Source organism: Onychomys torridus, chromosome 7 (genome assembly GCF_903995425.1).
Source record: "Onychomys torridus chromosome 7, mOncTor1.1, whole genome shotgun sequence".
NCBI classification, from domain to species: domain Eukaryota; kingdom Metazoa; phylum Chordata; class Mammalia; order Rodentia; family Cricetidae; genus Onychomys; species Onychomys torridus.
Window position 1 is genome coordinate 42,828,747 of NC_050449.1, and position 24,898 is coordinate 42,853,644.

At 46.3% G+C, this 24,898-nt stretch overlaps 1 protein-coding gene across 2 annotated transcripts in view; it reads left to right on the forward strand.

Annotated features, from left to right (window-relative positions):
- The first annotated feature begins 7,036 nt into the window (after window positions 1-7,036).
- Drd2 (dopamine receptor D2) overlaps window positions 7,037-24,898 on the forward strand; it is a 67,313-nt gene continuing 49,451 nt past the window's right edge. For both annotated transcript variants that reach the window (XM_036194207.1, XM_036194208.1), the window contains exon 1: window positions 7,037-7,408. The gene's annotated coding sequence lies outside the window, so the exon portion shown is untranslated. The remainder of the gene's footprint in view (window positions 7,409-24,898) is intronic.

The window sequence follows — 24,898 nt, forward strand, 5'->3', positions numbered from 1 at the left end:
CTAGTAGGCATTTATTTTTAAAATCACATTATACTTTAAATGTACAGATAACCCTCTTCTTTGCAATTCCACCACTAACCATACCCTTCTCTTTGGTAAACAGCTGCCTTTGGACCATTTTTTTTTTCCCAAAAAATTCTACTTATATTGCTTGTCCTGCAGATTATAAAGGTTTATGTGGGATAGGCCTACCACACCCATTTTGGTCAGTAAATCTTTGCAATCGGATCTATAGAATTAAGAGAGCTTTTTCTGAATATTGTGCTGATTCTTTGATCTATTGGATCATGTAATAGCTGCAACCATTTTTTAAAAATATTTTAATTTTATAATTAATTTAATTTTACATATCAGCCACGGATTCCCCTGTCCTCCCTCCTCCCACCCCCAGCCTTCCTTCCCAATCTACCCCCCATTCCCACCTCCTCCAAGGCAAGGTCTCCCCTGGGGAGTCAGCCCAGCCTGGTCGATTCAGTTGAGGCAGGTCCAGTCCCCTCCTCCCTACACCAAAGCTGAGCAAAGTGTCTCAGCATAGGCCTTAGGTTCCAAAAAGCCAGCTCATGCACCAAGGACAGGTCCCAGTTCCATTGCCTGGGGGCCTCCTAAACAGTTCAAGCTAATCAACTGTCTCACTTATCCAGAGGGCCTGGTCCAGTTCCATGGGGGCTCCTCAGCTATTGGTTCACAGTTCACATGTTTCCACTAGTTTAGCTATTTGTCCCTGTGCTTTTTCCAATGATGGTCTCAATATCTCTTGCTCATATAATCCCTCCTCTTTCTCACCAATTGGACTCCTGGAGCTCCACCTCAGGGGGGCTTGGCTGTGGATCTTTGCATCTGCTTCCATCAGTCACTGGATGAGAGTTCTATCATGACAGTTGGGGTGTTCGGCCATCTGATCACCAGAGTAGATCAGCTCAGGCACTCTCTCGGCCATTGTCAGTAGCCTATGATGGAGGTATCTTTGTGGATTTCTGGGGACCTATCTAGCACTCTACTTTTTCTATTCCTCTGGGGTTTTCATTCATCATGGTATCTCCCTCCTCATTCTCCCATTCTGTTCCTGATCCAGCTGGGACCCCTCTCTCCCCTAAGCTCTTTTTGCCTTGACCCTTGCCCTCTATTACACCTTCTCACCCCAAGTTTGCTTATGTAGATCTCATCCATTTCTCTGTCATTTGGGCGATTCCTGTGTCTTTCTTAGGGTCCTCTTTTCTAGGTAGCCTCCCTGGAGTTGTGAGTTGCAGTTTGGTTATTCTTTGCTTTATATCTAGTATCCACTTATGAATGAGTACATACCATGTTTGTTTTTCTGGGTCTGAGTTATCTCACTCAGGATGATCTTTTCTAGTTCCATCCATTTGCCTGCAAACCTAGTACTCCATTGTGTAGAAAATGTGGCACGTATACACAATGGAGTACTACTAGCACAACTATTTTTTTTTTTTTACTTGCCAGTCCCAGAAATGATTACTGGAATATGAAAAGAGGTTTCAAAAATGGCCTTTATATTTAGTAAAACTAGTATTAAAGCAAAAAACATTAGCAGAAATTAGTCAAGAGATGGGCAAATTGAGAACCACAGTTTTACAAAATAGAGCAACTATAGATTATTTTTAGCTCAAGCATAATCTTGGTTGTCAACAACTTACTAGTATATATTGCTAATGTGTCAGGTTTTTCTTATACTGTGGATGGTCAAATTCATGGTATGTAGAAAGAGATAAACAAAATCTCTCAAGTGACCTTTGGATGGCCATCATAGTTAAGATGGCTTCCCCTTTACTTGGTCCTCTATTGGCTATTCTTACCCCTTATGCTTGCCTATGCTAGACTAGCCATGCAGGTAGTAATCAACCTTGGTCTTTATTATAGCCACAATTTTCTCTTTCAAAAAATGGAGGGAGATGTGGGAGGCACAGAGGTTCTTGTGTCCCCACATAAGCACTAGGGAACCAGGGATGTTAAACACAGATGGTCGTCTCTTTAAAGAGAGAGTTGTATAACTTGTTTTCTTCTCAGAAGGCTGGGAGCATACATGGTTAATAGCCAGGTGAGCTTTGTGCTGTCTGTGTGGCTCCACACTGGACCCTCCTCCAGATCTTTATCATGAACTCGTGTATTTTAGTCAGTCTGTAGAATCCATCTTTATGAAAGATGTCATATTACTTTACAAAGAGTTTTGATGTAGTCATGTCTTATTAAGTTTTGTTGTGTGCATAGGATTGAATTTTTTTATCACCAGGAAACTTTTCACCAAATTGTACTGTGCTTAAATACGTCTAAAATAAACTGCTCGAAGTCATACTTGAAGTTTGGCTACAACACTGGCTACTGAGTCATGTTGAACTGAATTACCTTCTTGCTTCCCACAGATTATTACTTCGCTGGCCATGGTAGTCATGGAGACCCCCCATATGGCTCAGTCAGTAAAGTGTTTGCTATGTAACCATGAGAACCTGAGTTATATTTCCAGGACCCTCATATAAAAGTCTGGTGCATTGGCATGTACTTATACTATCAGAGCTGAGGAGCAGAGACAAGGAAGATTCCTGCCACTTGCTGACCAGCTGGGCTTAACAAATCAGTGAGTTCCAGTGAAACTGAGAGACCTATCTCAATCAATCAATCCATCCATCAATCAATAAATCAATTTTAAAAAGTAAGAAGCTCTTGAGAATGATACCAGAGGTTGACCTCTGACCTCCACATTTATGTGTACACATACATGCATATGTACCTACACACACACACACACACACACACACACACACACACACACACGATATGTCTTTGTTACTTTTTTATTGCTCTGAGGAGACACCATGACCAAATCAACTTATTGAAAAAAGCGTTTATTGGAGGCCTGAAGTTTCAGAGGTTTAGTCCATGATCATCACGGTAGGTGGCATGGCAGCAGGTGGTTATGCGTGGTGTTGGAACAGTAACTGAGAGCTTACTATGATCTTCAAGTTGGAGGCAGAGAGAGAGAGAGAGAGAGAGAGAGAGAGAGAGAGAGAGAGAGGCAAACAGGCAGGCAGATAGGCAGACAGACACAGAGAGAACATAGGCCCTTTAAAACATCAAAGCCCACCCCAGCCCCCAGCGACACACCTCCTCTAACAGGGCCATGCATCCCGATCCTCCCCAAACAGTTCCACCAAGTGTGGACCAAATATTGAAACACACGAGCCTATGAGAGCCATTCTCATTCAGACCACCACATTGTAAGAAGTAACTTCTCACATAGTCACTGTTACAGGATACCTGCTTACTAACACACTACTGTGCAAGTGTCCAGTTGGGTGACATTAAGTGCATACATACTCTTGTGAAACCATCACCACCAGCCACCTCTCAAACTACTGCAATTTCCAAAACTGAACTCAGAGCCTTTCAAATAGCTCCCCATTCACCTCTGCCCCCAGTCCTTGCAAAACCCAGTCCACTCTCTGTATGAATTAGCTTCTTTAGGTTTCTTGTGTAAGGGAGACCAGGCAGTGTTTGTCCTTCTGTGAGTGACTTATTTAACATAATGTCTTCAGAATTCATCCACATGGTATCATTTGTGAGAAACTCCTCCTTTTAAAGGCAGAATAATATTCCATGTGTGTACATATGTTTTACTTATCCATGTTGATATCATGTCTACATTTTGGCTACTATTAATGTTGCTAAGGATGTGGCTTAGTTTCAGAGTGCTCGCTTGCCTACCACGCATGAAGCCCTGGGTTCAAACTCCAGTACTACATAAACCAGGCACAGAACTAGACATTTTATAATACTAGTACTAGGGGGTAGAGGCAAGAGAATTAGCAGTTCAAAGTCATATTCATCTACACAACAAGTTCAAGGCCAGCCCAGGTAATTGGAACTGCCTGCCAAAAATTAAAAAAAAAAAAAAGACAAAGTAAAAGTCACCTACTAAAAACATTATTTCTGTGAGCATGGGTGTATAAATAAGTCACATACTTTCAGGAATAAACTACACGGGTAGCTACACTCTAATTTATCTGCTTTGTAACTAGAAAGAGTTGTACAGTTAAATTTTTTAAAGTGGGTCACATCTGTATCTTTATTATTTGTCATTAGAAGGATGCAAGAAACATCTACAAATGTCCATTTCACACCGAGGCGCAAAGCCCCATTAGAGTCTGCTATTAAGGAAATTGGTCTGTAAGGGTGCTGTTCACACCCAGCTGTCAAAGCTCTCAGGTAACTGCTCTCCTGTGTTGGTGAAAAACAGTGCCCTGAACCCCTGTCCTTCAGGAAGAGCCTTCCTCCTCATCAGGGGGATTCATCTACGCCACCATCAGTCCTTTCACTAAGGTTGTCCATGAGGGTTGTGGCTCTCAGCAACCTTAGTAACTAGGAACACTGCACCTCTCTCAGGGTTTCTGCATCATGACAGACACTACCAGGCACAAAAGGCCAAGTACATTGTTTTGCTTCATCCCCTGGCCCAGCCAATCCCCTCCCTAGACTTCCTGGGAAGCAGACCCACAGCAGATACTGAATCTGCCAGTGCCTTGATCTTGGACTTGACAGAAATTTCAGTCGATAAAGTGATTGCAACACAGACACAAGAACCTTATCCTAGATCCCCCAGGACACTCGAAAGCAAAAGTCAATAGCTCAGGCCTATAATTCCAGCACTGGGGAGGCAGAGACAGGTGGAGCACTGGCCAGCCAGTTTAGCCAGATCGATGAGTTTCAGTACAATGAGAGACCTTGTTTTGAAAACTAAGGTGGAGAAAGACTGATGAAGATACCTGATATTGATCTCTGGCATTCACGGGCACACATACACACAGGCCCACACAAATGTGTGTATCTACTTTCCCCACACACCAAAGGTAGAGAGAGGTAAACTAAAGATTTAGGAGGCATGTGAGGTAGAACATCTTAACCCCCGAGATCTGCAGTATACAATTAAGGAGTTAAAAAAATTTTTGTAGCCCCCCCCCATTTTCCAGGAAGCTTATGAGGAAAGGGGGTATCTTGTCACCATCTGACCTACTTGGATTGGATCCAGTTTGGTCTGGTGGTAGCAGAGGCACTGAATGACCCCCAGAGGGCCCTGGCACGGGAAGATGGGAGTCTATGGTACAGCCATTGCCTGGCCACAGATGTTCCCTGCCATCAATCACCCAGAGCATCTGCCTGCTGTAGTGCTTGTTTAAAAAGCAAGGCTTTTGCTAATTGAAAACTAAAAGATCCATCCGTCTCACTCACAGCCAGCATGAAATCACTCAGCCATGCAAGATGTGGGGAAAAAAGGCAGTGCGGAGGTGTGGTATCCTTTGGTGGAGGCCTCTTCACCCAGGTCACCTGGCTCCTATTTCTATCTCCTCAATCAGCAAAACTAACCTCCCCATTTAAGAGCAGCCAGAGTGTTAATTTATACTGAGAATTTACCTATTATCTTCAGTGTATCCCAGGCACCGTGTGTACCAATGTAAAGATGTGAACACTGAGACCCGGAAAGATTAAATAATTTAGGCAACATCTTACAACTGGTAGATGACAGAGGCAGGACTCTGGGCTAGGTGAAACTTCATAGAGGTGGTGGGTTGAGAGGTACCAAGACCCTTTAAGTTGATCATAAGAACATGCCGAGGACACATAGGGACACGGGGCATTCAGCCATATCTGTAATGTTTGAATGCCTTAAAAGCAAATGTGAAAAATGCTGATGCTTCTGGTCATCCTAACATTTCCCTACCAAGCCTAAAGGAGAGCAGGGAAAGGCTAGATCCATAGCATAATGAACAGGGCAGTACATAGTCTCACCTCCTCGGTCTTCATAGATAGCCATATATAATGGACAGTGGGCATGGAGAGACAGCATTGCATTTCCTCACAGTTTCCTCTCCTCCAAAGGCCTCCCTAGATAGCCACGTCTAAGGAAAATGTGCACGTCTTAGGAGACTGTTCCACTGCTCAGTCCCCGCGGGCTTTAGAAGGGCACACCTTCTCTCTGGGCCCAGTTTTCCCCTTCGAAACCAAACAGGAATAAGTTGAATACCACGTCTTTTTCCAATCCCAATTTTCTAGCATTGTGTGGGCCGATGGAAGAAATTTTTTCTTTGTGTCTAAGTGGCATGACTGTAGCTATGTAGGGCTGACTCCCTGCTACATGCAGACAGTCCTCTGTGCTGCTGTTGGAATTCTGAGCCACCTTCTCCTAAGGGACTTGCAAGGGCCCTTGAATACTCAGTTCCTGTGAGTGCTCCCTTTTGATGCTCCACATCACCTGTTTAAGCCCAAGTATTTTCTCGGAAGTCTCAGCTTTGGTGGATTGGTCCTACGTGAGAACAGTGACCTGGCTTCATTCCTCTTTGTGACTTCTGAATCTGACGTGGAGGCCAATGGGAGCAGGGCAGACAGCACCAACTGCATGAAAAAGATGCGAAAGAGAGAGGCAGGAAGGAACAGTAGGTTCCCCTGTGTGGGAAACGGCCATGGGGAGGGCTGAAGAAGAGCGCGGTTTCTTTTCTCTTCCTCTTCTTCCTCCCGCTGTCCCAGACGCGCGCCTCAGTGCTGAGACAAGGGTGATCTGGGACCCCCGGGCTTTCTCTATCATTTCCATCTTTGAATAACAGCTCTGTCTAGGCCTTCCTCTGGGAAAACACAGCAGCAGGACTAACCGTTGTGATCTTGAGGTCTGTACACAGACCCTGAACATCCTTCCGGAATCTATTTCTCCTTCCAAGACTTGATGTATCACCCTTAGCACCCTTAGTCTTTGGCCCTGGCTCCTCAAAGGAGGGGTATCGACCAGCTGGTGTTGCCAGTGCTGGGCCAGAGTAGGTTTAGATGGACAGGGTGCTACTTGATGAGTGTAGGGGCACACTGGTGGGCAGTCCAGAGCTCAGGCTATCCTCTATCCAAAGCCAGGGATGGTGCGCTGTGTCAGCGCTCCAGGGTTCTTTCCCCTGGCCCGACAATGCAGAGATTGCACTAGGGCCCAGGGTGGGTGGGGCCTGCTCCAGGGGCGGGGCTCCCGGCTCCTCGTGGCCAGGGCGGCCCCGCCCCCTCCTCCCGCGCTCCCGGCGCTCCGTCTCCCGGAGCTGTCCAGCCTCAGTGCCGGAGCTGGTCGCCTCTCGCGCGCAGCGCCGCCAGCCCGCCTCCGCTCCTGGTCCCCCGCGCTGCGCTCCCGCCCTCCAGCCCCGCCCCGCCCTGCCCCGCCGCTGCCCGTCCACTGCTCCCCGCGGGCCGGAGTCGGCCGAGAGGCTGCCCGCCGGGGATCTGAACGGCGCGGCGGGGCCGGGAGCCGAGGGACCCGCGGAGGGGACCGGCGGCCCCGGACGGCTGCTGGAGGGGCGGCCGTGCGTGGATGCGGCGGGAGCCGGAAGCCTCGAGCAGCCGGCGCCGTCTCTGCCCCTGGGCGCCCTATGGCTTGAAGGTAAGCACCGGCGGGATGGAGCGACAAGTCGCCCGTGGCATCTGCAAGGGTCGTAGGGAGAGGAGAGGGAGCGTCCAGAGCTGAGCGTTCGGAAACAGAAGTTTGTCAGGCCACTCTAGCGCCGCCTGTCCCGGAGCACCCTTTCCTCTGAGTCTCCGTCGGGCAGATTGCGTCCCGGGCGTTGGAAACCCGGCAGATGCCAACTCCTCTCCTTCCTCCTTGGCGTCCTTGCGCTGCCTGGGTGGGAGTCCTTATCCTTGGTACCAGGGGCTGTAGCAGCGGCTTCGGAGGGTGGCTCACCCCCGAGGATTTTGGTAGGGCACTGTCCTCCTGGCATGTAAGTTTAGGACCCCAGGCCCGCATCAGAGTTTCCCACCACCCCAAAGGAAGAAGGGTTGCCTTTTGACATCCCTGTTATTGGTGCAACTGAGACTTTTGAAAGGGCAAAAGCCAAGGATGGTGGAGAAGCGGCTTCCCAGAGCAGTCTTCCACCGGGAGGCTTTCCGCTGTCCTTGGTGCTGAATGTCTGTTCTCTGTCTACTTCTCTGTCACCCAGTCCTGAAGAAAGCCAGGGATTTCAGAACCTTTTCCCCCGGGAGGGCAGGTGGCAGTGGGGGCGGGAGACAGAGGCAGAGGGTGACTGTCCATCTTTGGGATGGAGCAAGAGGCCCATTAGGTCCCAACGCGGAGAAGAAAAGCTTCTTCTCTAAGCGTCAAGCAGAGCACTTCCCTATCCGTTTTTGCAGCGGGCAGCCTGTGAGGTTCCTCTTGAGGAGCAGAGGTAAGAGAGCACGTTGCGTTGCCGTTTACACAACAGGCTTCGCCATGGACACAAGGCACAGCATTGCAGCTCCCTGGGGATAGGCCCTGGTTCTCAGCCACAGGGAAGCTGCCTCAGCGACTCATCATTTCCTCACTGGGTGTTCTGCTACTTTCTGCTCTGGAGCTCCTGAGGTTGGATGAGGTGCGAGCCAGTTTGTGGACTCCCTCTCTAGGTCCTTTTATACATCCAAACATTTATGGCTTCTGACGAGGCTACAAACCTTTTAGGCTAATCCTTGCTCCTCTCCTTGGGAACCAGATGTTCAGTGTTGCCCCCCAACCCTGCTTCAGATGAAAATACTGTGCTTACTTCTGATTCATCTTGCTGCATTAGGGCCACTTGAGAAAGCATTCTTTTTGTCTTTCTCATGTGCTGCTGTTTGATGAGGGTGGGCAGAGAGCGGCCTAAGTGAATGCAACCAATTTCAAGAGGATCAGGAAGCTGATTTGCTGGATGTCAGCTTCGGACTTCACTGTTTCATATTCACAAATGCACTGCAAATTTGTTTTCCGGGGGATTTGATAATACTTCTGAGCTCAGATGTGGAACAGGGAGGAGATTTGGGAGGGCAAGATCCAGAAATAAGTGGGGACCTCTCAGCTGTGGTCTTCTTGCTGTTTTGTGGAGCTGGGGATCAATCCCAGGGTTCTGTATACACCAAGCAAGTGCCTCACTATTGAGATACATCCCTAGCATTTCTCAGTTTTGGTCTCCTAAAGAATGATCTGAGTTCCATCTACCTTCCTTGCCTGGAACACAAAGCTTCTGATCTGCTGTAGAGGTCCTAGGCAGCATTTCCCTGAGGGATTGCAAAGAAGAATTTTGCATCTGAATCATCTGGGAAGCTGGTTAAAAATGAATATTTTTGCTTCTTTTCCAAATAAGATGCTGAGTTAGAATCTAAAGCCAAGGCCTATGAAGTTATGTTTTAACAGGGATATGGGTGATTTTCATATATATGTATGTATGTATTTTATATATATGCATGCTTTGGGGTAATCACCTCTCATGAAAGCCTAGATTTCTAAGAGAGTCTGTGAACATTTTTTAATAGATACAAATTATCCATCAAAAATTACCTCTCATTTATTCGACTCTCCTAAAGTTCATGTTAAATTCTTCAAATATGGGCCTGAAGGTGGAAGAACCATTCATCTGATTTAGTCCCTTTGATGGCAGCAAAGGTACACCCCAATTTCCTCTTCCCCAGGATTCTTCAGGCTTTGATTTTTCTCAAATGATTTTTTCCCCTTCCCAAGACTCACTATATATGGGTGCAGATGGCCTTGTGTAAATACTGTCTTTCTCCAGAGGCCAACCTAATGTGTGCCTCCTAGCCTCCCCCTCTTGTGAGTGATAGTCTTTCCTGCTAGCACAACTGCTCTTGAAATGCCAAGACATGATTACTTCTGCCTAGTACATGGCATGCTTCCCAAGGCTGGTAGCCACTCATGCCCTCTTGGCAGTGACTCCTTAACTCTGCTGATTTGAGTCTTTGTTCCATAAACTGGAAGGTTTGTGGGGATGAATCAGCCATCAGTCTTCTAGCTTCCAAGCTGGATTAATTCTGTTTATAACATGCAAATGCAATATTGAGAATAATTTAGAAGAACTTCAATGTGAGAGAAACTCATTGGCTTCTCTTCTGATACCAGGGAAAAGTGGAGGGAAGCTCAGAGTCTCATAAGAAAGTCTGCTTTAAATAGTCCCTGGATCAATCTCCTAAGGCCAAATGGTTCTTCTGTCACTGTTCTCTGAGAAACAAGAGCAAGGGGAAAGATGCATGGACTCTGCGTGGAGAGAGCTGTCTCCATCCCCCCTGCTGGCAAAAGCTGCACTGTGATATTAAGAAGAAGTATGGCTGTGAACACCATGTGGTGCCTGTATACGTGCATCTCTGTGTGTGCAAACACTCATGCATACATGAGCACATGGGATGAGAATGATGTGTGATGAGCCAACCCTCCCTCATACAGAGACTCGTGTTTTCTTATTTGCTAATCCTTCTTTCCTTTGGGGATAATATCTACAGAATTAGAGCAGGAAAGGTGATTTTACATCTTCACAGGTTATGTAGAATCCAAGCTGAGATTTTTTTTTTTGAAGCCATATTTGCAGAACCTTCCAGAATCATGTTGTATATCAACCACTCACTATCACCTAAAGTTGTAGGTCTTGGAGAAAACTAAGAATATAGCCCAGTCATTCATATTTCTCTCAGATACTATTTATAGGACTTTAGAATCTTAGATTCTTTGGGATCCTTGGAGGTTATCCTAAAAGATCTTGTGGCCAAACAGGGCAACTGTCCCCAAATACGGAACTTCCCTCCTATAACTCCTTCCCAAAAGAACTGTGTCAAATTTCAGTTTCTGGACTCTTGGATTTGACTTATTGACCAAAGTATCTCAAACTTATTGGGTGCTCTGCTTAGCAGGGACTCTTCTGGGCACATAGGAAATGCTTGAAAAACAAACACATATGTTAGAAAGGAAACAACCTGGTTCAGCTTCTCATCAGGAACCCTCCTCTGTATGTCTCTGTGTTGCACTTACAACTATGTGTTGTATCATGCCCCTTCCCCTTTATCCACAAAAGATACCTTAGGGCCCTGGGAGAATGTCATAGTTTGTCTTTGGCATAAGCATCCTCCCAGATTTCCGTGATAATTTATGGAGAGACTGGGGATGTGTAAGCTGTTTATTCACCAAGTCTGGTTGGTAAACTGATGTTATCACCATATTTTTAATACCTCTAAGAGTGCTGGAGTCCAGTGCTAATGTTCTCTGCCTTTCACTTCTCCCCATTATCAGTGTAATTGAAGATTTTTTTCTTATTTAAAAAACATAATAGAATCATGTTATCTAAATGCATAGGCTTGGAAAATAGCTTGTCAGTATGTGAGGATGGAGGAAAAATAGGCCTGTAAGTCTCGGCCGCTCAGTTTGCAGAGGAGTCCATAGAGAGGAGAGAAACTTGCCTGTTGGCAAGAAGAGGCTTTGCCTCACTCTGTCCCTTTCAGTTCAATCTGACAAATGGGTTAAATCAACACCCGTGGCAGACAAGCTACTCCTGGGAGAGAGTACCTCATTCTTTCCCTAGGAGACACAGAGATGTCCTTCTTCAGAGGAGCCAGAGCTCTTGTTGGCTCCAGTGTACAGGGAGGAGCCAGAGATGAGTCACTAGGACCTGGGGACTCCCTGAACTCCCCTAGGTAGGAAAGACTATTTTGCTGCAAAGCTCCGAACTTAAGAGACTTGGAGGTTGATTGGAGCATTTTAGAGATTATAGGCTGTGTGTGTGTGTGTGTGTGTGTGTGTGTGTGTGTGTGTGTGTGTGTGTGTGAAGGTGGGAGCCGAGGAGAATTGCTTGCTTGCTTGTGGGGGCTCTCAGGATACGCTGACATAGGCATCAGTTTCATGCAATATGGGCAATTGTGTTGTAACCTTAAGGCACCTGCAAGGGCTTCTACCTTTCCCAGGAGGTGAAGAGGGAAGTCCGCTGTCTGCCTAGGTAAGAAGAGAAGGGAGGACTCCTGGCTTCCCTGGAGCCCTGGAATGATGTCAGCTTGCTCCCATGGAGAGGCTTTAGCTCCAGGGCTCAAGGGACAGAACTGCAGCACAGAACTGCAGCTGTGGCCCCAGGGACTCTCCGCTGTAGATGTCTGGAAGACAAAATGAGTCCTGTGGACCCGTCTATTCATCATGGAGCTCCCTCAGAACGTGCCTGCCCCTCTTGTTCCTGCCTCCGCCTTGTTATTATTTGGGTCTAAAGTGGCCCAGCAGGAGAAAGGCATTAGAAATGAAATTATTTCTGGTGCATACTGTATAATTGCCTCACTTCCTTCCTGTTACCCCAGGCAGCAACATCATGGGCAGTTCCCTGGGAACCCTGGGTCTGGGAAAGAGCCTCCTTACTCACAAGTTTCTTTAGAATGGTTGCTTATGACAAGTGGGCCTGCTCCCCAGCACCCCCCCCCCATTTCTGGCCTCATCATCATAGCGTCCAGAATTTAGGGCTCACTTGCTGAGGGCAGGGCATTGTGCTCAGCACTTGGCTTGTGTTTTCCGTTTCAACTTACCATCATGTAAGAGCTCTAGAATGTTATCCCCATTTGGCAGAGAAAGACACATGTCCTTAGAGAAATAAGTGGCTCATACAAGGTCACACAGCTAAGGTGTGGGGTAAAGATTCAAAGCTGGGCTGTGTGATGGTTAAATAATAGGCCTTGCTGACTTATGTAAGCGGCATAAATAATGAGAAAGAGAGAAGAATGGGGATGGGGGTAAGTCTTCTTTTATTTCTTTCATGTGTGGGGAGGTGGGGAGAGGGAAAGAGAAAAGTGTGTTTGTTCATGTGCTCTTGCACATATGTGCAGAGGCTGGAAGGGGTTGTGGGTGCTCTGCTTAATCACTTTCTGCCTAGTTCCCTCAAAACAGGGTCTCTTGCTGAAACTGGAGCTTGCCTTTTTCAGCTAGACTGCCTGGTTCCTCCTCCGTCACTCCTATGCTGGGGTTATAGGTATGCATGGCTTTGGCTGGATGGTATGTGGGCGCTAGAGATGTGAACTCAGGTCCTTAAGCTTGCACAGCGAGTGCTCTTAACTACTGAGTCATCTCTTCAGTCAGGATAAGTCTTCTTTAATAAATGGAGTGCTAGTAAATTTTGCAGATGTTACCAGGAAAGGGGAGATGCGTGGACTTATTCTGTGGTGATCTTAAATTTAGGGATCAGCTGAGAAGTATTGCTCCATCCTGGCTCTGATTTCCTTTGGATGCGGTACACCAGGACCATATCTCAGTGAGCAACAGAATCCTAGGTGCAGGAGGCAGGGACAGAATCAAGGCCAGAAACATCATTCCAGCCTTCCAAGTTGGAGGGTGGGGCAAGGGATGAAGGGTGGCTAGAGTGTCTCTCGAGCTGGACCGAAGCTTGGTAATGTGTCCTTCTTTCCCACACCTGAGTGACTCAATCTGTCTACAGAATGGAAAGCAAACTTCTGTCAACATTCATGCCTGTTTGTTGCTTTCTTCTAATAGACACCCAATCGAACAGTCACTAGTCTCCTGGACTCAGCTCTTGACTAAATAGCTAGGGGTAGACAGTCCTGGGATCCAACCGATAGAGGGGAAATTCCTGAGAGCCTTTTAAGGACTAGCTGATTGGTGCTTTTCTGATTGGCAGAGATAGGGTATCATTGATCTAACCTACACATGAGTTTCTCCAGGTACAAAATAAGGGAGCCAATATGCTTCCTAACACATTTGAATCGCCCCAGGATTCAACAGCACCAGAGGCGCCATTAAACTGATGAAAAAAATGATATTTATCTTGAAAGAAGCTAGAAGGTGTCTAGCTTGTTGTTGAATCTCACCATGTGTACATGGATGACATGTACCAACAAGTTCCTTATTTAACTCCCTAAAATAACTTAAGATGGCAGGTAAGCATGCAGACTCTGACCTGTACCAACAAGTCCCTTACTTAACTCCCTAAAATAACTTAAGATGGCAGGTAAGCATGCAGACTCTGACCTGTACCAACAAGTCCCTTACTTAACTCCCTAAAATAACTTAAGATGGCAGGTAAGCATGCAGACTCTGACCTCAGAGACTTGGAGTCTGGTTCTTACTCCGACACTTTTTTACTCTGTGGTCAGAGGTTGACTGATTAATCTCGATCATCCTGGGCTTCTATATGGTTGGATATCAATGCTAAGATTGCTTGGTGATAGTCACTGAAAGGTAACAGACAAAATGAGGTATTTGAAATGCCTTTTTTTTTTTAATTTTTGAAAATTGAAATTGCTAAACCCTGTTTGGCAATCTCTGGGTGCTCACTGTGGGGGCTGTTACTGCTAACTACCATTCCCCCTAATTCAAAAGCTGATTTCACATCTCTGAAATGATATTCCTAAAACTTCTATAGAATTCAAACTTAGAATTCTTTCTGATGCTCCACATTTATCCTTACCAAAATTATTTGGCCGGCACCTGTCAAGAATGCTTACTCATTCCAAGGGAGAAGGTTTGAGTTGCTTGTCACCCTTTGAATTAGGCACTGCTGAGCTCCCATACCACCCCACAGAAGCCAGGAGATGTCAGTCTTCCTTGTGATGGTTTTACATGGCCTCATCCCATCCCCCAACCACCCCAAGTCCTTCACCTCCCCATAGTGTCCAAAGTCCTTTACCTGCTGCCTCGTGGCTTATCCTTCCTGATTGGCATAGATGTGTGGTGTAGTGTGCACTCTGAAAAAGGCTGTGTTTAATTTAAGGTAAGAGCTAAGGGCTGAAGAGATGCTCAGTGTATGACTGCTTGCTGTACAGGCAGGAGGATCTGAGTTTGAATTCTAACACTCATGTAAAATGCTGGCCATGATCATGTGCTTTTATAATTACATCAGCATGGGGTGGGCAGACAGGACTACAGCTCAGATTTGCTGGATTCCAGCCTGCATTCAGTAAGAAACTTCATCTCCAGGGAATTAGGCAGAGTACAAAAGAACAAGACCTCCCCTGCACCCAACATCCTCCTTTTCCCCTGCACACATGGATGGACACACACACACACACACACACACACACACACACACACACACACACTAAAAACTCAGCCCATGTATTTTCCATCTTCCAGGGAGGTTAGTAGCAGAAGCAAATGCCATTCACGTTTTGGATGAAGCACAGTCCTGCTTGAGAAAGAAGTGGGATTTAATAGCTTCTGGTGCTGATGCTTTCTAATCCCCAGAAAGCGACTTATCCTCCTGGGCCTTTTCATTCGTCCATGAATCTTTCTGTGGGAGAGACTCTTGTATGTGATATGGCTGTGGGCCGATTACATGTGCTTGCTTCTCAGTGATGGGAAGAGATTTTGGAAGGTATGGTACAGATTCTGTTCCCAGGTCAGCATCCTCAGTTGTTCCTGTTTTACATTCTGAACCTCTTCAGCTCTTTCATTCACTTACAGCAGGTCCAACGAAAGAAGTACTGAAAAGCAGAAGCTAGCATTCAAGGCCCAAGCAAAAGGTGCAAGGATCTCCAAGGTAGATCTGTGCTTTGATACACAGGCTTTCTTCAGTGACGTATATAATTGAGGGCCTGGTATGACTCAGGATAGGAGACAACACGTCTGTGGCCAGTGTTCTCTAGGTTCTGGGGAAACCGGTAATGTCCATGGACCAACCCTGGCATCTAATCATCCTGGCAGCTTCCTTAGGTACAATCCATGGTAGTCAACCTTTATGAGTGGTCCTCCATGAGCAGGGAACACCTATGAACCAATAGCTTGAGGCCTGAAGGACAGAATGTGATGTTTAAAGATAAATCCAAAAAGGATCACAGCTTCTACCAGGTCCTGTCTTATATTGCTTTTCTGAGGAGAGCTAGAAAATGTCAGGAGGATATGTCTAGAACCCTCTGGAAAGATCTACATGGTGAGGAACTAAAGTTTCAGTCTTTAGTAAAGGTGAACTGTCTTAGAAGCAGGCCCTTCCTCTCCAGAGGAGCTACTTCAAGCAACAGTAGCCAACGTTGTCACCAGAACCTTTTGAAAGACTTTGAGGCAGAATCTCCTAACTGAGCTCTCTATGTTCCTGACCTACAGAATCTACACCTATTTACGTATCTACAATGTATTTATTGTTCCAAGTTGCTACGTTCTAGGACAATTGGTTGTGCAACAATGGATAAACAGATACACAGTCAGAAATTATTCTCTATGGTTATGCCAATTTGTCTTCTGAAATGGTGTGGAGTCTATCACTGCCTGTTGTATAAAAATACCTGTCCTTAGTGCATGAGCTGGCTGTTTGGAACCTTGGGCTTACACAGGGACACTTTGCTCAGCCTGGAAGGAGGGGACTGGAGCTGCCTGTACTGAATCCACCAGGTTTAAATGAATCCCCAGGGGAGTCTTGGCCCTGGAGGAGATGGGAATGGAAGGGAGGGGATGGGGGGAAGGGGGTGAGGGCAGGAGGGGGAGGACAGGGGAACCCATGGCTGATGTGTAAAATTAAAACACAAATATAATTAAAAAAAAAAAGTACCTGACTTTTGTAAGCCTCCTCAGTGGCCTTTGCTTGTGTTATCCTAAAGATTGGAAGCTTGTGTTTTACACACGATGGCCACAAATCCCCTCCATTATCACCTTTTCAGACCTGCTTCTGGTTTTCATGTTCTGTCTTCTGGAATCCCTCTGCTCTGGATATCCTCTGCTATGGTAGCCATGCAGCATGAATTTTGTTTCTTATTCTCTCATCTAACTAGCATTATTGAACACCTCCTATTTACCAGTTACTCATCTTGGTTGCAAATACATTCATGAACATAACGAAGATCTCTACCTTCCTGGAATTTATATTCTACTGGAAGGAGCAAATGGTAAACAATACAAAGGGTGAATTACTGAGTATGTCCGAAGGTAACAGAAGGTAACATCAGAGGGAACAGATTAGGATTACAGTGATCTGGAATGTGGAGGTGCAGAACCAGAGGCAGTGTTGTAGCAATAAATAAGATGTGCAGGATGGATGGACCCCGTGGAGAGAAAGACACGCGAGGGACAGAGCTAAAGGATGTGGAAGTGAGCTGTTCAGACATTGAGGGAAAAACAGACATTCTAGACAGTGGAATCATCCAGTCTGTGCTCACTACCAAGCATTTAAAATAATTGTCTTATTCCCTGTGAAACAATAGCGATGATACTCTGCATTTCAGAATCCTCTTTTAATTTTCAGAACTCATCAAGCAATAATAATCTCTTTTATCTGGGAAGCACTTTCATGTATGCTGTCCCCACAGCTCCTTGTAGTAACCCACTGAGACAGTCATTACGACCTGTTGTGAAGACTGGCTCAGAGTTGCCAGTCGCAGCCTCACGATATCTCACACTTTTGTGTTTTCAGTGCTGAGACTGAACCAGGCCCCCCAGGATGCTCAGCAAGAGCTCTACCACCTAGCTACACTCCCAGCCCTCATAGTCCTGTCTTGTATTGACATTTTGCTTTTCTAAAATCGTGTGTGTGTGTGTGTGTGTGTGTGTGTGTGTGTGTGTGTGTGCTCTCACTGATGTGTGCACATGTGGAGGTCAGTGGTCAATGTCTCCTGTCTTCCTCTGTTGTTCTTCTTCTTTTTTGGGATGAGGTATCTCATTAAACTGAGAACCCGCTGTTTCAGCTGTACTGGCTGGCCAGAAGGCCCTGAGGGGTGGTCCATCTGTATCATCCACCCACTCCAACACTAGAGTTACAGATGTGCACTGCCATGCCTGGCTTTTATGTGGATGCTTGAAATCTGAACTCAGGTTCTCAGGTTTGCATGGCGAGCACTTTTCCCAGTGAGCTGTTCCCCCAGATCTTTACTTGCCATCGTGATGTTAATATTTTAATTGTGCATTTCTTATCTCCCCACCCCCCCCAGACCATGAGGGTTTTGAAGTGGCGAACCTGTCTCATATACCCCTGGAAATTGTTATGGCCGAAAATGATGCTGAGCACTTGGTAGTCGCTTAAATTGTGGAGCGGGTGAGTGGTGGGTCAGTGAGTGATGTTACTTCCTGACAGATTCACATACTCTCTATTCACTTGAAGCTCAACAAGAGTCTGGCAGTGTGTACAGTGTCCTCCATATTAGTGGATCGACAAGTTACTTCACACTTCTTCATCCTCAACCAATACTAGCTGGCTGCCATAGCCATGTTGTGGCTTGGCTGAAATATTTTCATAGTTGCTATAGCCTGTGGGAAGGCAAGATAATGAGTTAGTAGAGCCTGTATCAGCCAGACACTCATACCAAGATGAAGGTACTGAGAAACAAGAAAACATAGACAAGTATATTAGGTCAGGTCAGTTTGGGGACCCAAGACGCTCAGGGTGGAGGTGTGCTTCTTGGGGTTTGTTTGTAGGACTCTTGGTAGAGCCTGTGTTTTGAAGCTGAGACTCATAGCTTGGCAAGGTGGGCCAATCATCAGTTTTCAAGAGCATCAGTTAATCCAAGACTCTCCAGAAACAAGAAGATCTTGTACCTCTGTTTCTTAAGAGTATTTTAAAAAATGGTATATTGTGATGGGGCAATAGCTCAATCAGTAAAACGCTTGCCATTCATGCATGAGGACCTCAGTTAGGATTCTCAGTAAATCCAGGAAGAGTGGTGTACATCTAACTACAACCCCAGAGCTGGATAGGCATACAGAGACAGAGATCCCTGGAGCTAGCCATCAATCTATCTGAGTCAGCAAGCTTCAGGTTCAGTGAGAGACCAACTCAAAAGAGTAAGAGAGAGAGAGTTGATTTAAAAAGATATCTGATGTCAACCTCTGGCCTCTACACATGCATGCGCGCGCGCACGGGCACACACACACACACACACACACACACACACACACACACGCACACACACAAAGTGGGATAGACCATCTAGTATTACAAAGCAATTTGAAATATGAACTTGGAAGCCAGAGTGATAAAGGCTCCTCTCAGATCTTTTTCTTTTTTCCCTTTCAGTCACTAGTGAGCTGGGTGATGTTGCTGAAGTTACTGTCACCTTTTTGAGATACAGACTTCTCTGTTTTCTTATAAAATGATGGCGGCACTTATTAGATAGGGTTTTGTGCTAAGTCAATGAACCATGTATATCAACTATCTGGCTTGGCATGTGACATATGGCATTTACTGGAGTCTAAAGAGATGACTCTGGTTAAGAGTACTTGAGGCTCTGGAAGGGAAAACTAGCTTTGGTTCCTAGCCTTCCCATCAGGCAGTTCATTATCAGCTGTAGCTCTACTTCCAGGGATCACAATCTTCTTCGAGCCTCTCTACATACCTGTGTTGCACTCACATGGTACACATGAACTCATGTAGGCACACATATATGCACACAAAACAAACAAATACGTGATTAAAATAACATTTACGGGTATTTGTCTTATAATTATCAGGATGCATGGGGATGTCTGCAGGACCCTCCCCAATGTGTGTTCTGCATTTTCTCTTCTCTTCTGGAGAGAAGAAAGACATTATTGCAGACAAGGCAACTAGACAAGTAGGACTCGACTCTTCCTGAAGATCCCAGTGTCATCAGCAAGGGAACAGTCGGCTGAATTGCACCCTCTTCTGCCTCAGGCCTTTCTTTTACCCTCTGTGTAGTGGTTCTCAGGAGAGAGTATGGAATGTTTCAGGAATTCAATGGATAAAGAGTAGATTTTGAGTTGGAGATGGTCCAAAGTATGACCAGAGGTATCAGCAGGGATCATACTGTGAACCTCCGGGTCTTATGAAGGCACCAAGAAACCATTTTGAAGGGTTGGATTTTGAGCAGAAGAATAGCTTCATTGATTCGAATTGCATTAAAAATGCAGAGGCTCCTGTGTGGGAGGACTAATTACAGAGAGGGCGTACTGGCAGAGGCACAGAAAAGTGTTTGTCATTGTTCAGGACAGCAGTGTAGGTGACCTGGACAAAGGTGGACAATGGAGCTAGGAAAACAATAGAGTCTGGTAACTGGTGGGATGTAGAGGATGAGATGAAGAGAGAAGCCAAGGATGGTTATGGGACAATAAGGCATAGTGTATTAAGGATGTTCATAAAAGTGTCTCAATTCTGGGCCAAAAATCTGAATCAGTGAGTCAGGCTGTGGATACAGGAGGAAGTAGAATCAACAGATTGTTGGTGCTGATGTTGCCAGGGATCTGGAACAAGCTGGACTTGTTGAGTGATTGTGCTGGGATGCAGAGGCAGCTGTAGTCCCAGTGCAGGGACACAGAATGGATGATGCAGGGTCCAAGATGCAGTCATGGGAAACACAGGTTGAACTGGCAGGTCTGAAGGTCACAGATCTGAAACATCAAGGTGTGGAAAGCTGATTCCACCCACATCAATGGAAGGACTAGAAACTGGGTGAAAACCAGTAAGCTAGGTGCCAAAGGCTTCAGTGAAGCAGGGAGCAGACAAGGAATTCATAGACAACTGTGACAAAGCGTGATGGAGATGCTGTGATGGGTGGCACAGGCCCCTGAAGACCAGTGTCCTTACAAGAGAGTAGAGCAGTGATAAGGAGGCACAGGAATTGGAGAGAATTCAGAGGAAGTCATGCCCTTAGATGAGGCTGGGAGAGGTGGGCCTGCTCTGAGACATGATCCATACTTCTGCCCTGACTCATGTCTTACCATTTTTCTCTTTTGCTTTCTCACTAGCTCATGGACTCACTAGATCTAATTCCCTTCCCATCTGCAGAATATGAGAGAACAAGGAGGGAGGGTGGCGAGTTGGTAGAAAAAGAGGGATGAGAGATGGAAGGGGTGGAGGTTAGTAGGAAGGGAAAGAGAATAGATCAGCTGCGTTCATTGCTTCTCTGCACCAAGTACATAAAAACCAATCACTTAACATGATATTTCTCAACATGAATGCTTGGGCCCTTGACCTTGAAGGCTGATTCCTACTCAGTCTTTATAACTGAACACAAACATCTCCTTTTCTAGGGAGCCTTCTCTGGGTTTCCTTTCTACATTGCCTGGCCAGCCAGCCTGGATTGGGGTCATCACTCAACATGACACCATCAGCCCATTGCAACTATCCATAGTGGGATGGTGGTCAGGACCCCCAGCAACACACATGTTTAATCATAAGTTGGCAGTCTTGTGGTTGCTCCTGAAATCCTTGGTATGGTTAAGGCAGCCTGGGAATCCCTCCAGCAAATGGTTTAGTATAGAAAGATCTCAGGACATCAAAGGTGTAAAGAACTTGGAGGATGTAGGCCACTCTTTGCCTATGGATGAAAACATCCTTCTTAGAGATGATAGCAATGTGACTGGAGTCCCATGACTGCTTTGCAGATGACCAGATCCTGACCCTGGGCATGTCACCCATCTAGGTCATTTTACCAAACAAGCCCTGACATGGGCCTTGTAGCCAAAGATGAGGTACTTCACACTCCTCTAAGAACAATCTCTTTGTCTTTTGTTTTGTTTTGTTTTGTTTTTTTGTTTTTTGAGACAGGATTTCTCTGTGTAGGTTTGGAGCCTGCCCTGGATCTCTTGCTCTGTAGACCAGGCTGGCCTCGGACTTACAGAGATCCTCCTGGCTCTGCCTCCCGAGTGCTTGGATTAAAGGCACGCACCACCACTGCCCGACCCTCTTTGTCTTTTTATGTTTTAGATTTGATGACTATTTAGCTGCATACTCTATCTCATGGAAGCCCAGAGAAGTGAGATATTGGGTAGAGTCAGGATAGCACTTACACATTTTGGAGGGTTGATAGCATTGAGTGTCAGGACTGTAGAGCCACCAGTGTTCCCATTATCTCACACAAAAAAGCACATGGTGGGCAGGTTGGTGTTCTGTATATCAAATGACACACACACAAAAAGTTCATTAGCAAGATTAGAATGTAATTTGGTTGCTGGACTGCCTTCCTAGCATGCACAAGGACCTGGGTTTGATCCTTATCATCAAGTGTGGTGGTGCATGTATGCAATCCCAACTCATAGGAGGTAGAGGCAGGAAGATTAGGTGTTCAAGATCATCTTCAGCTATATATCAATCTCAAGGACAGCCTGGGTTACTTGAGACCTGTCACAAAACACAAACAAACAAATGAACAGACAAAAATCCATGACTAATTAGATGCTATCTAGTTGTCATTTAAAATAATAGACCAAGTATCTTGATGGCTCATGTCACTAGTCAGATCTTAAGCACTGGGTACTAAGGACAGAACAGTAGAAAAAGCCATTCCCAGGCCAATAGATGTTAGATACATGAGCAAATGAAATTTGCTCAAAGACAGAGTGGGTCCTGTGAGGGTTGAGTATTTGGTGCTTGACTAGTGTACACAAAGCCCTGGGCTCCATCCCCAACACCACTAAATATTAAAAAGCACCTGGGCCATGGTGGTTGTACATCTGACTGGGGCACTAAAGGCCTAGGGCATCAAGAGACTCTCTAGAGGGAGAAGGGATATGGGAAGTCTCCTGTCAAGCTCACAGTCATGTGCTCAAATGTGGTAGGGCTGGGAGAACTTGAGGGATCTATTAGTTTCATGTAACTATCATAATAAAATACCCCAAACCGGGAAGTTTAACATAAGAGATTTAATTATCTCTCTATTCTGGGGGGCTAGAAGTCTAGTGTCAGCACACTGGTGGGGCTGTGCATCCTCTGAAGTTTCTAGGGGAGGAGCTTCTCTTGAGCCTTCCAGCTCCTTGTGGTTCCTAACATTTCTTGGCTTGTAGGAACATCACTCCAGCAGTGTCTTCTCCCATCTTCACACTGTCTTCTCTGTGTCTCTGCTTCCATTTTATGATGGAGATACTAGTCACTGATTTAGGTCCCACTCCAAGTCAACATGATTCCATCTCTACTAACTACATCTACCAAGGCACTTTCCCCAAATGAAATAACATTCTGAAGTCCGGGTTGGCCATGAATTTGGGTTCTTTCAACCTAGTGTAGAGAGCTTTCTGATTCCCTTGCTCCTGGTCCCTATAGGCATCCTTTGCTTCCTCCAGGGTAGGACCACTTCCCTCCCAGTCACGTATTTGGGAACAGCTGCTCATGCACCTAACTGAAGTCTTACCTCCCAAGTTGGAAGGCAAATAAGGACAAGAGAGAAAGCAATTAGTATAACTGGGATTGGGGATTAAAGGGATTCACTGACCTGCTGGCATGGTGGCTAGTGTGGAGGGGAAAGATGGGAGTCCTTTGAGTGTTCCAGAAAGGAGGGGCCCATGGGAACCTGAGGTCCAGGGCACCCTGTGATCCTAAGGACTGGGTGCAAATGTTGGGTTCCTTATACTATTTCAGAGAACTCCGAGATTTGGCATTGTTCCCTCAATATCCATTCTACAAGCATTTATTTAATCCCATCTGAGCATTAGGTTCTATCTAATGTACTTATTTGACAGGTAACCTGGTAGGCCAGGGCAATTGTCTATGACCCCAAACTCAGTGCTTCCAAGTCTCAGTGTATGTCACACACAGCTGAGTTCTTCTCTCTCAGGCTGCAGTCTGCCAAGGGCACCTGTGGCTTCTCTAGGTAACAAGGCATTCCCACATCTGGACAGGGATTGACTGAATGGTGTTTGTTTCCACAAGTCATTATACTTCTGCTGTGTCAGGACTGGAGGGAGAGGGAGGATCAAGGAAGCTTCTGGATTCTTGTCATTAAGCTCAGCTTCACCAGGAATGACAAAGGAAAGAGCTAGGAAGCAAGCTCGCATGGAGAAGAGAGAGGACTTCACGGACGAGTGGGGCCTGGAGGAGTTGCATTAAGTGTACCATGTCGGCCAGTGTGCCAGGACATAGGGGAGATTACTAGTGTCGAGGAGATTTTTGTTGTGGTTGTTGTTGGACGGACCACTTGAATGGCGCTTGAGTCCAGAGGGTAGACTGAATGTCCTCATTGCAGCAAGTGAGAGAAGATATAGGAAAGGAAGTGAGGGGATGGGAGTGGTGGGGTTCCCTAGATCTTATTTCAGCCCAGTGATGGGACTCCAGTTCTCAAAGGGTCCAACCAGGATGCGGCTCATAACCTGCACTGGCATCCTGAACTCCTAGGGCGATGCCCTCATTCCCCATTGCCTCCAGCTCCTCTGGCTTCCATATCCCCTGCATCCCTGAGCAGCTGGCTACCTGCCCTCTGTTACATCTCTCTCTACCCAGTCTCCATGGTAATGTCACAGCCACTAAGCTTATGGTTCTGGTGGAGGAGAGAGGAGAAAAGGGCAGAGGCAGGAGGGCACGTGGCCAGCAGCGCCCATGTGCTGCTGCTGCACAGCGCAGCTGCCATTGGCCGTGGGGCAGGGAGGAGGGGCGAGGCTGAGGGTCCTACTCAGTGCCTCTGGGAATGTGTCTGCCCAGAAAACAAACGAGCAAACTAAAACAACAACGATCGGGTGGCTCTTGAGCAGCAAGGGGAATATCTGTGTCCAGGAGGTTTTTAGAGTTTTGTGAGTTGTGTGTATGTGGGTCTTCTTTAGGTGGGAATTAGATTCAAGGGGTACAACCCAGGTTCTGTGTGGTTCCAGGAAGCCCACGGTGTCACTTCGTTCTCTTATTGCCTGTGTCAAATACCTGATGTGAAGAAACCAAAGGGAAAGAGGGCTTATTTTGGCTCAGGGTTGTACAGTCCACCGTGGTGGGAAAGGAGGGGTGGAGAATGGGTGTCCTGAGCCTCCTTGCCTCCTCAGATCTCAGCAGGACAGGAAGTAGAGAGATAAGTGCTGATATCCAGCTGGCTTTTTCCTTTTCCTCTTTGAATTCAGTCCAGGACTCCAGTCCATAGGAGGTTGCTGCCCACATCCTGGGCAGATCTTAACCATCCGTTATCCTCTTGTCTGCTCTGGGAAGACCTGACAGGTGCGTCCGAAGGTGTGCTTAATAATGTCTCAGGTGTTTCTTAATCTAAGCAAGTTGACAAAATTAACCAACACACACACACACACACACACACACACACACACACACACACACACACCACACACACACACACCCTTGGTGGTCCCCAAGTTCTTTAGATTCCATCCTGCCTGCTGGCAGCAGTTCCTATGCTCTGTAGGATTTGGGATAGATAAGGGCATGGGAGACATGGCTGCCTGGGAAGATTCAGAGCCTTCACTGAATAGCTTCTTTGGCCCTGGGAACGGTGTGACCAGGTGAACTGTAATGATGACAGA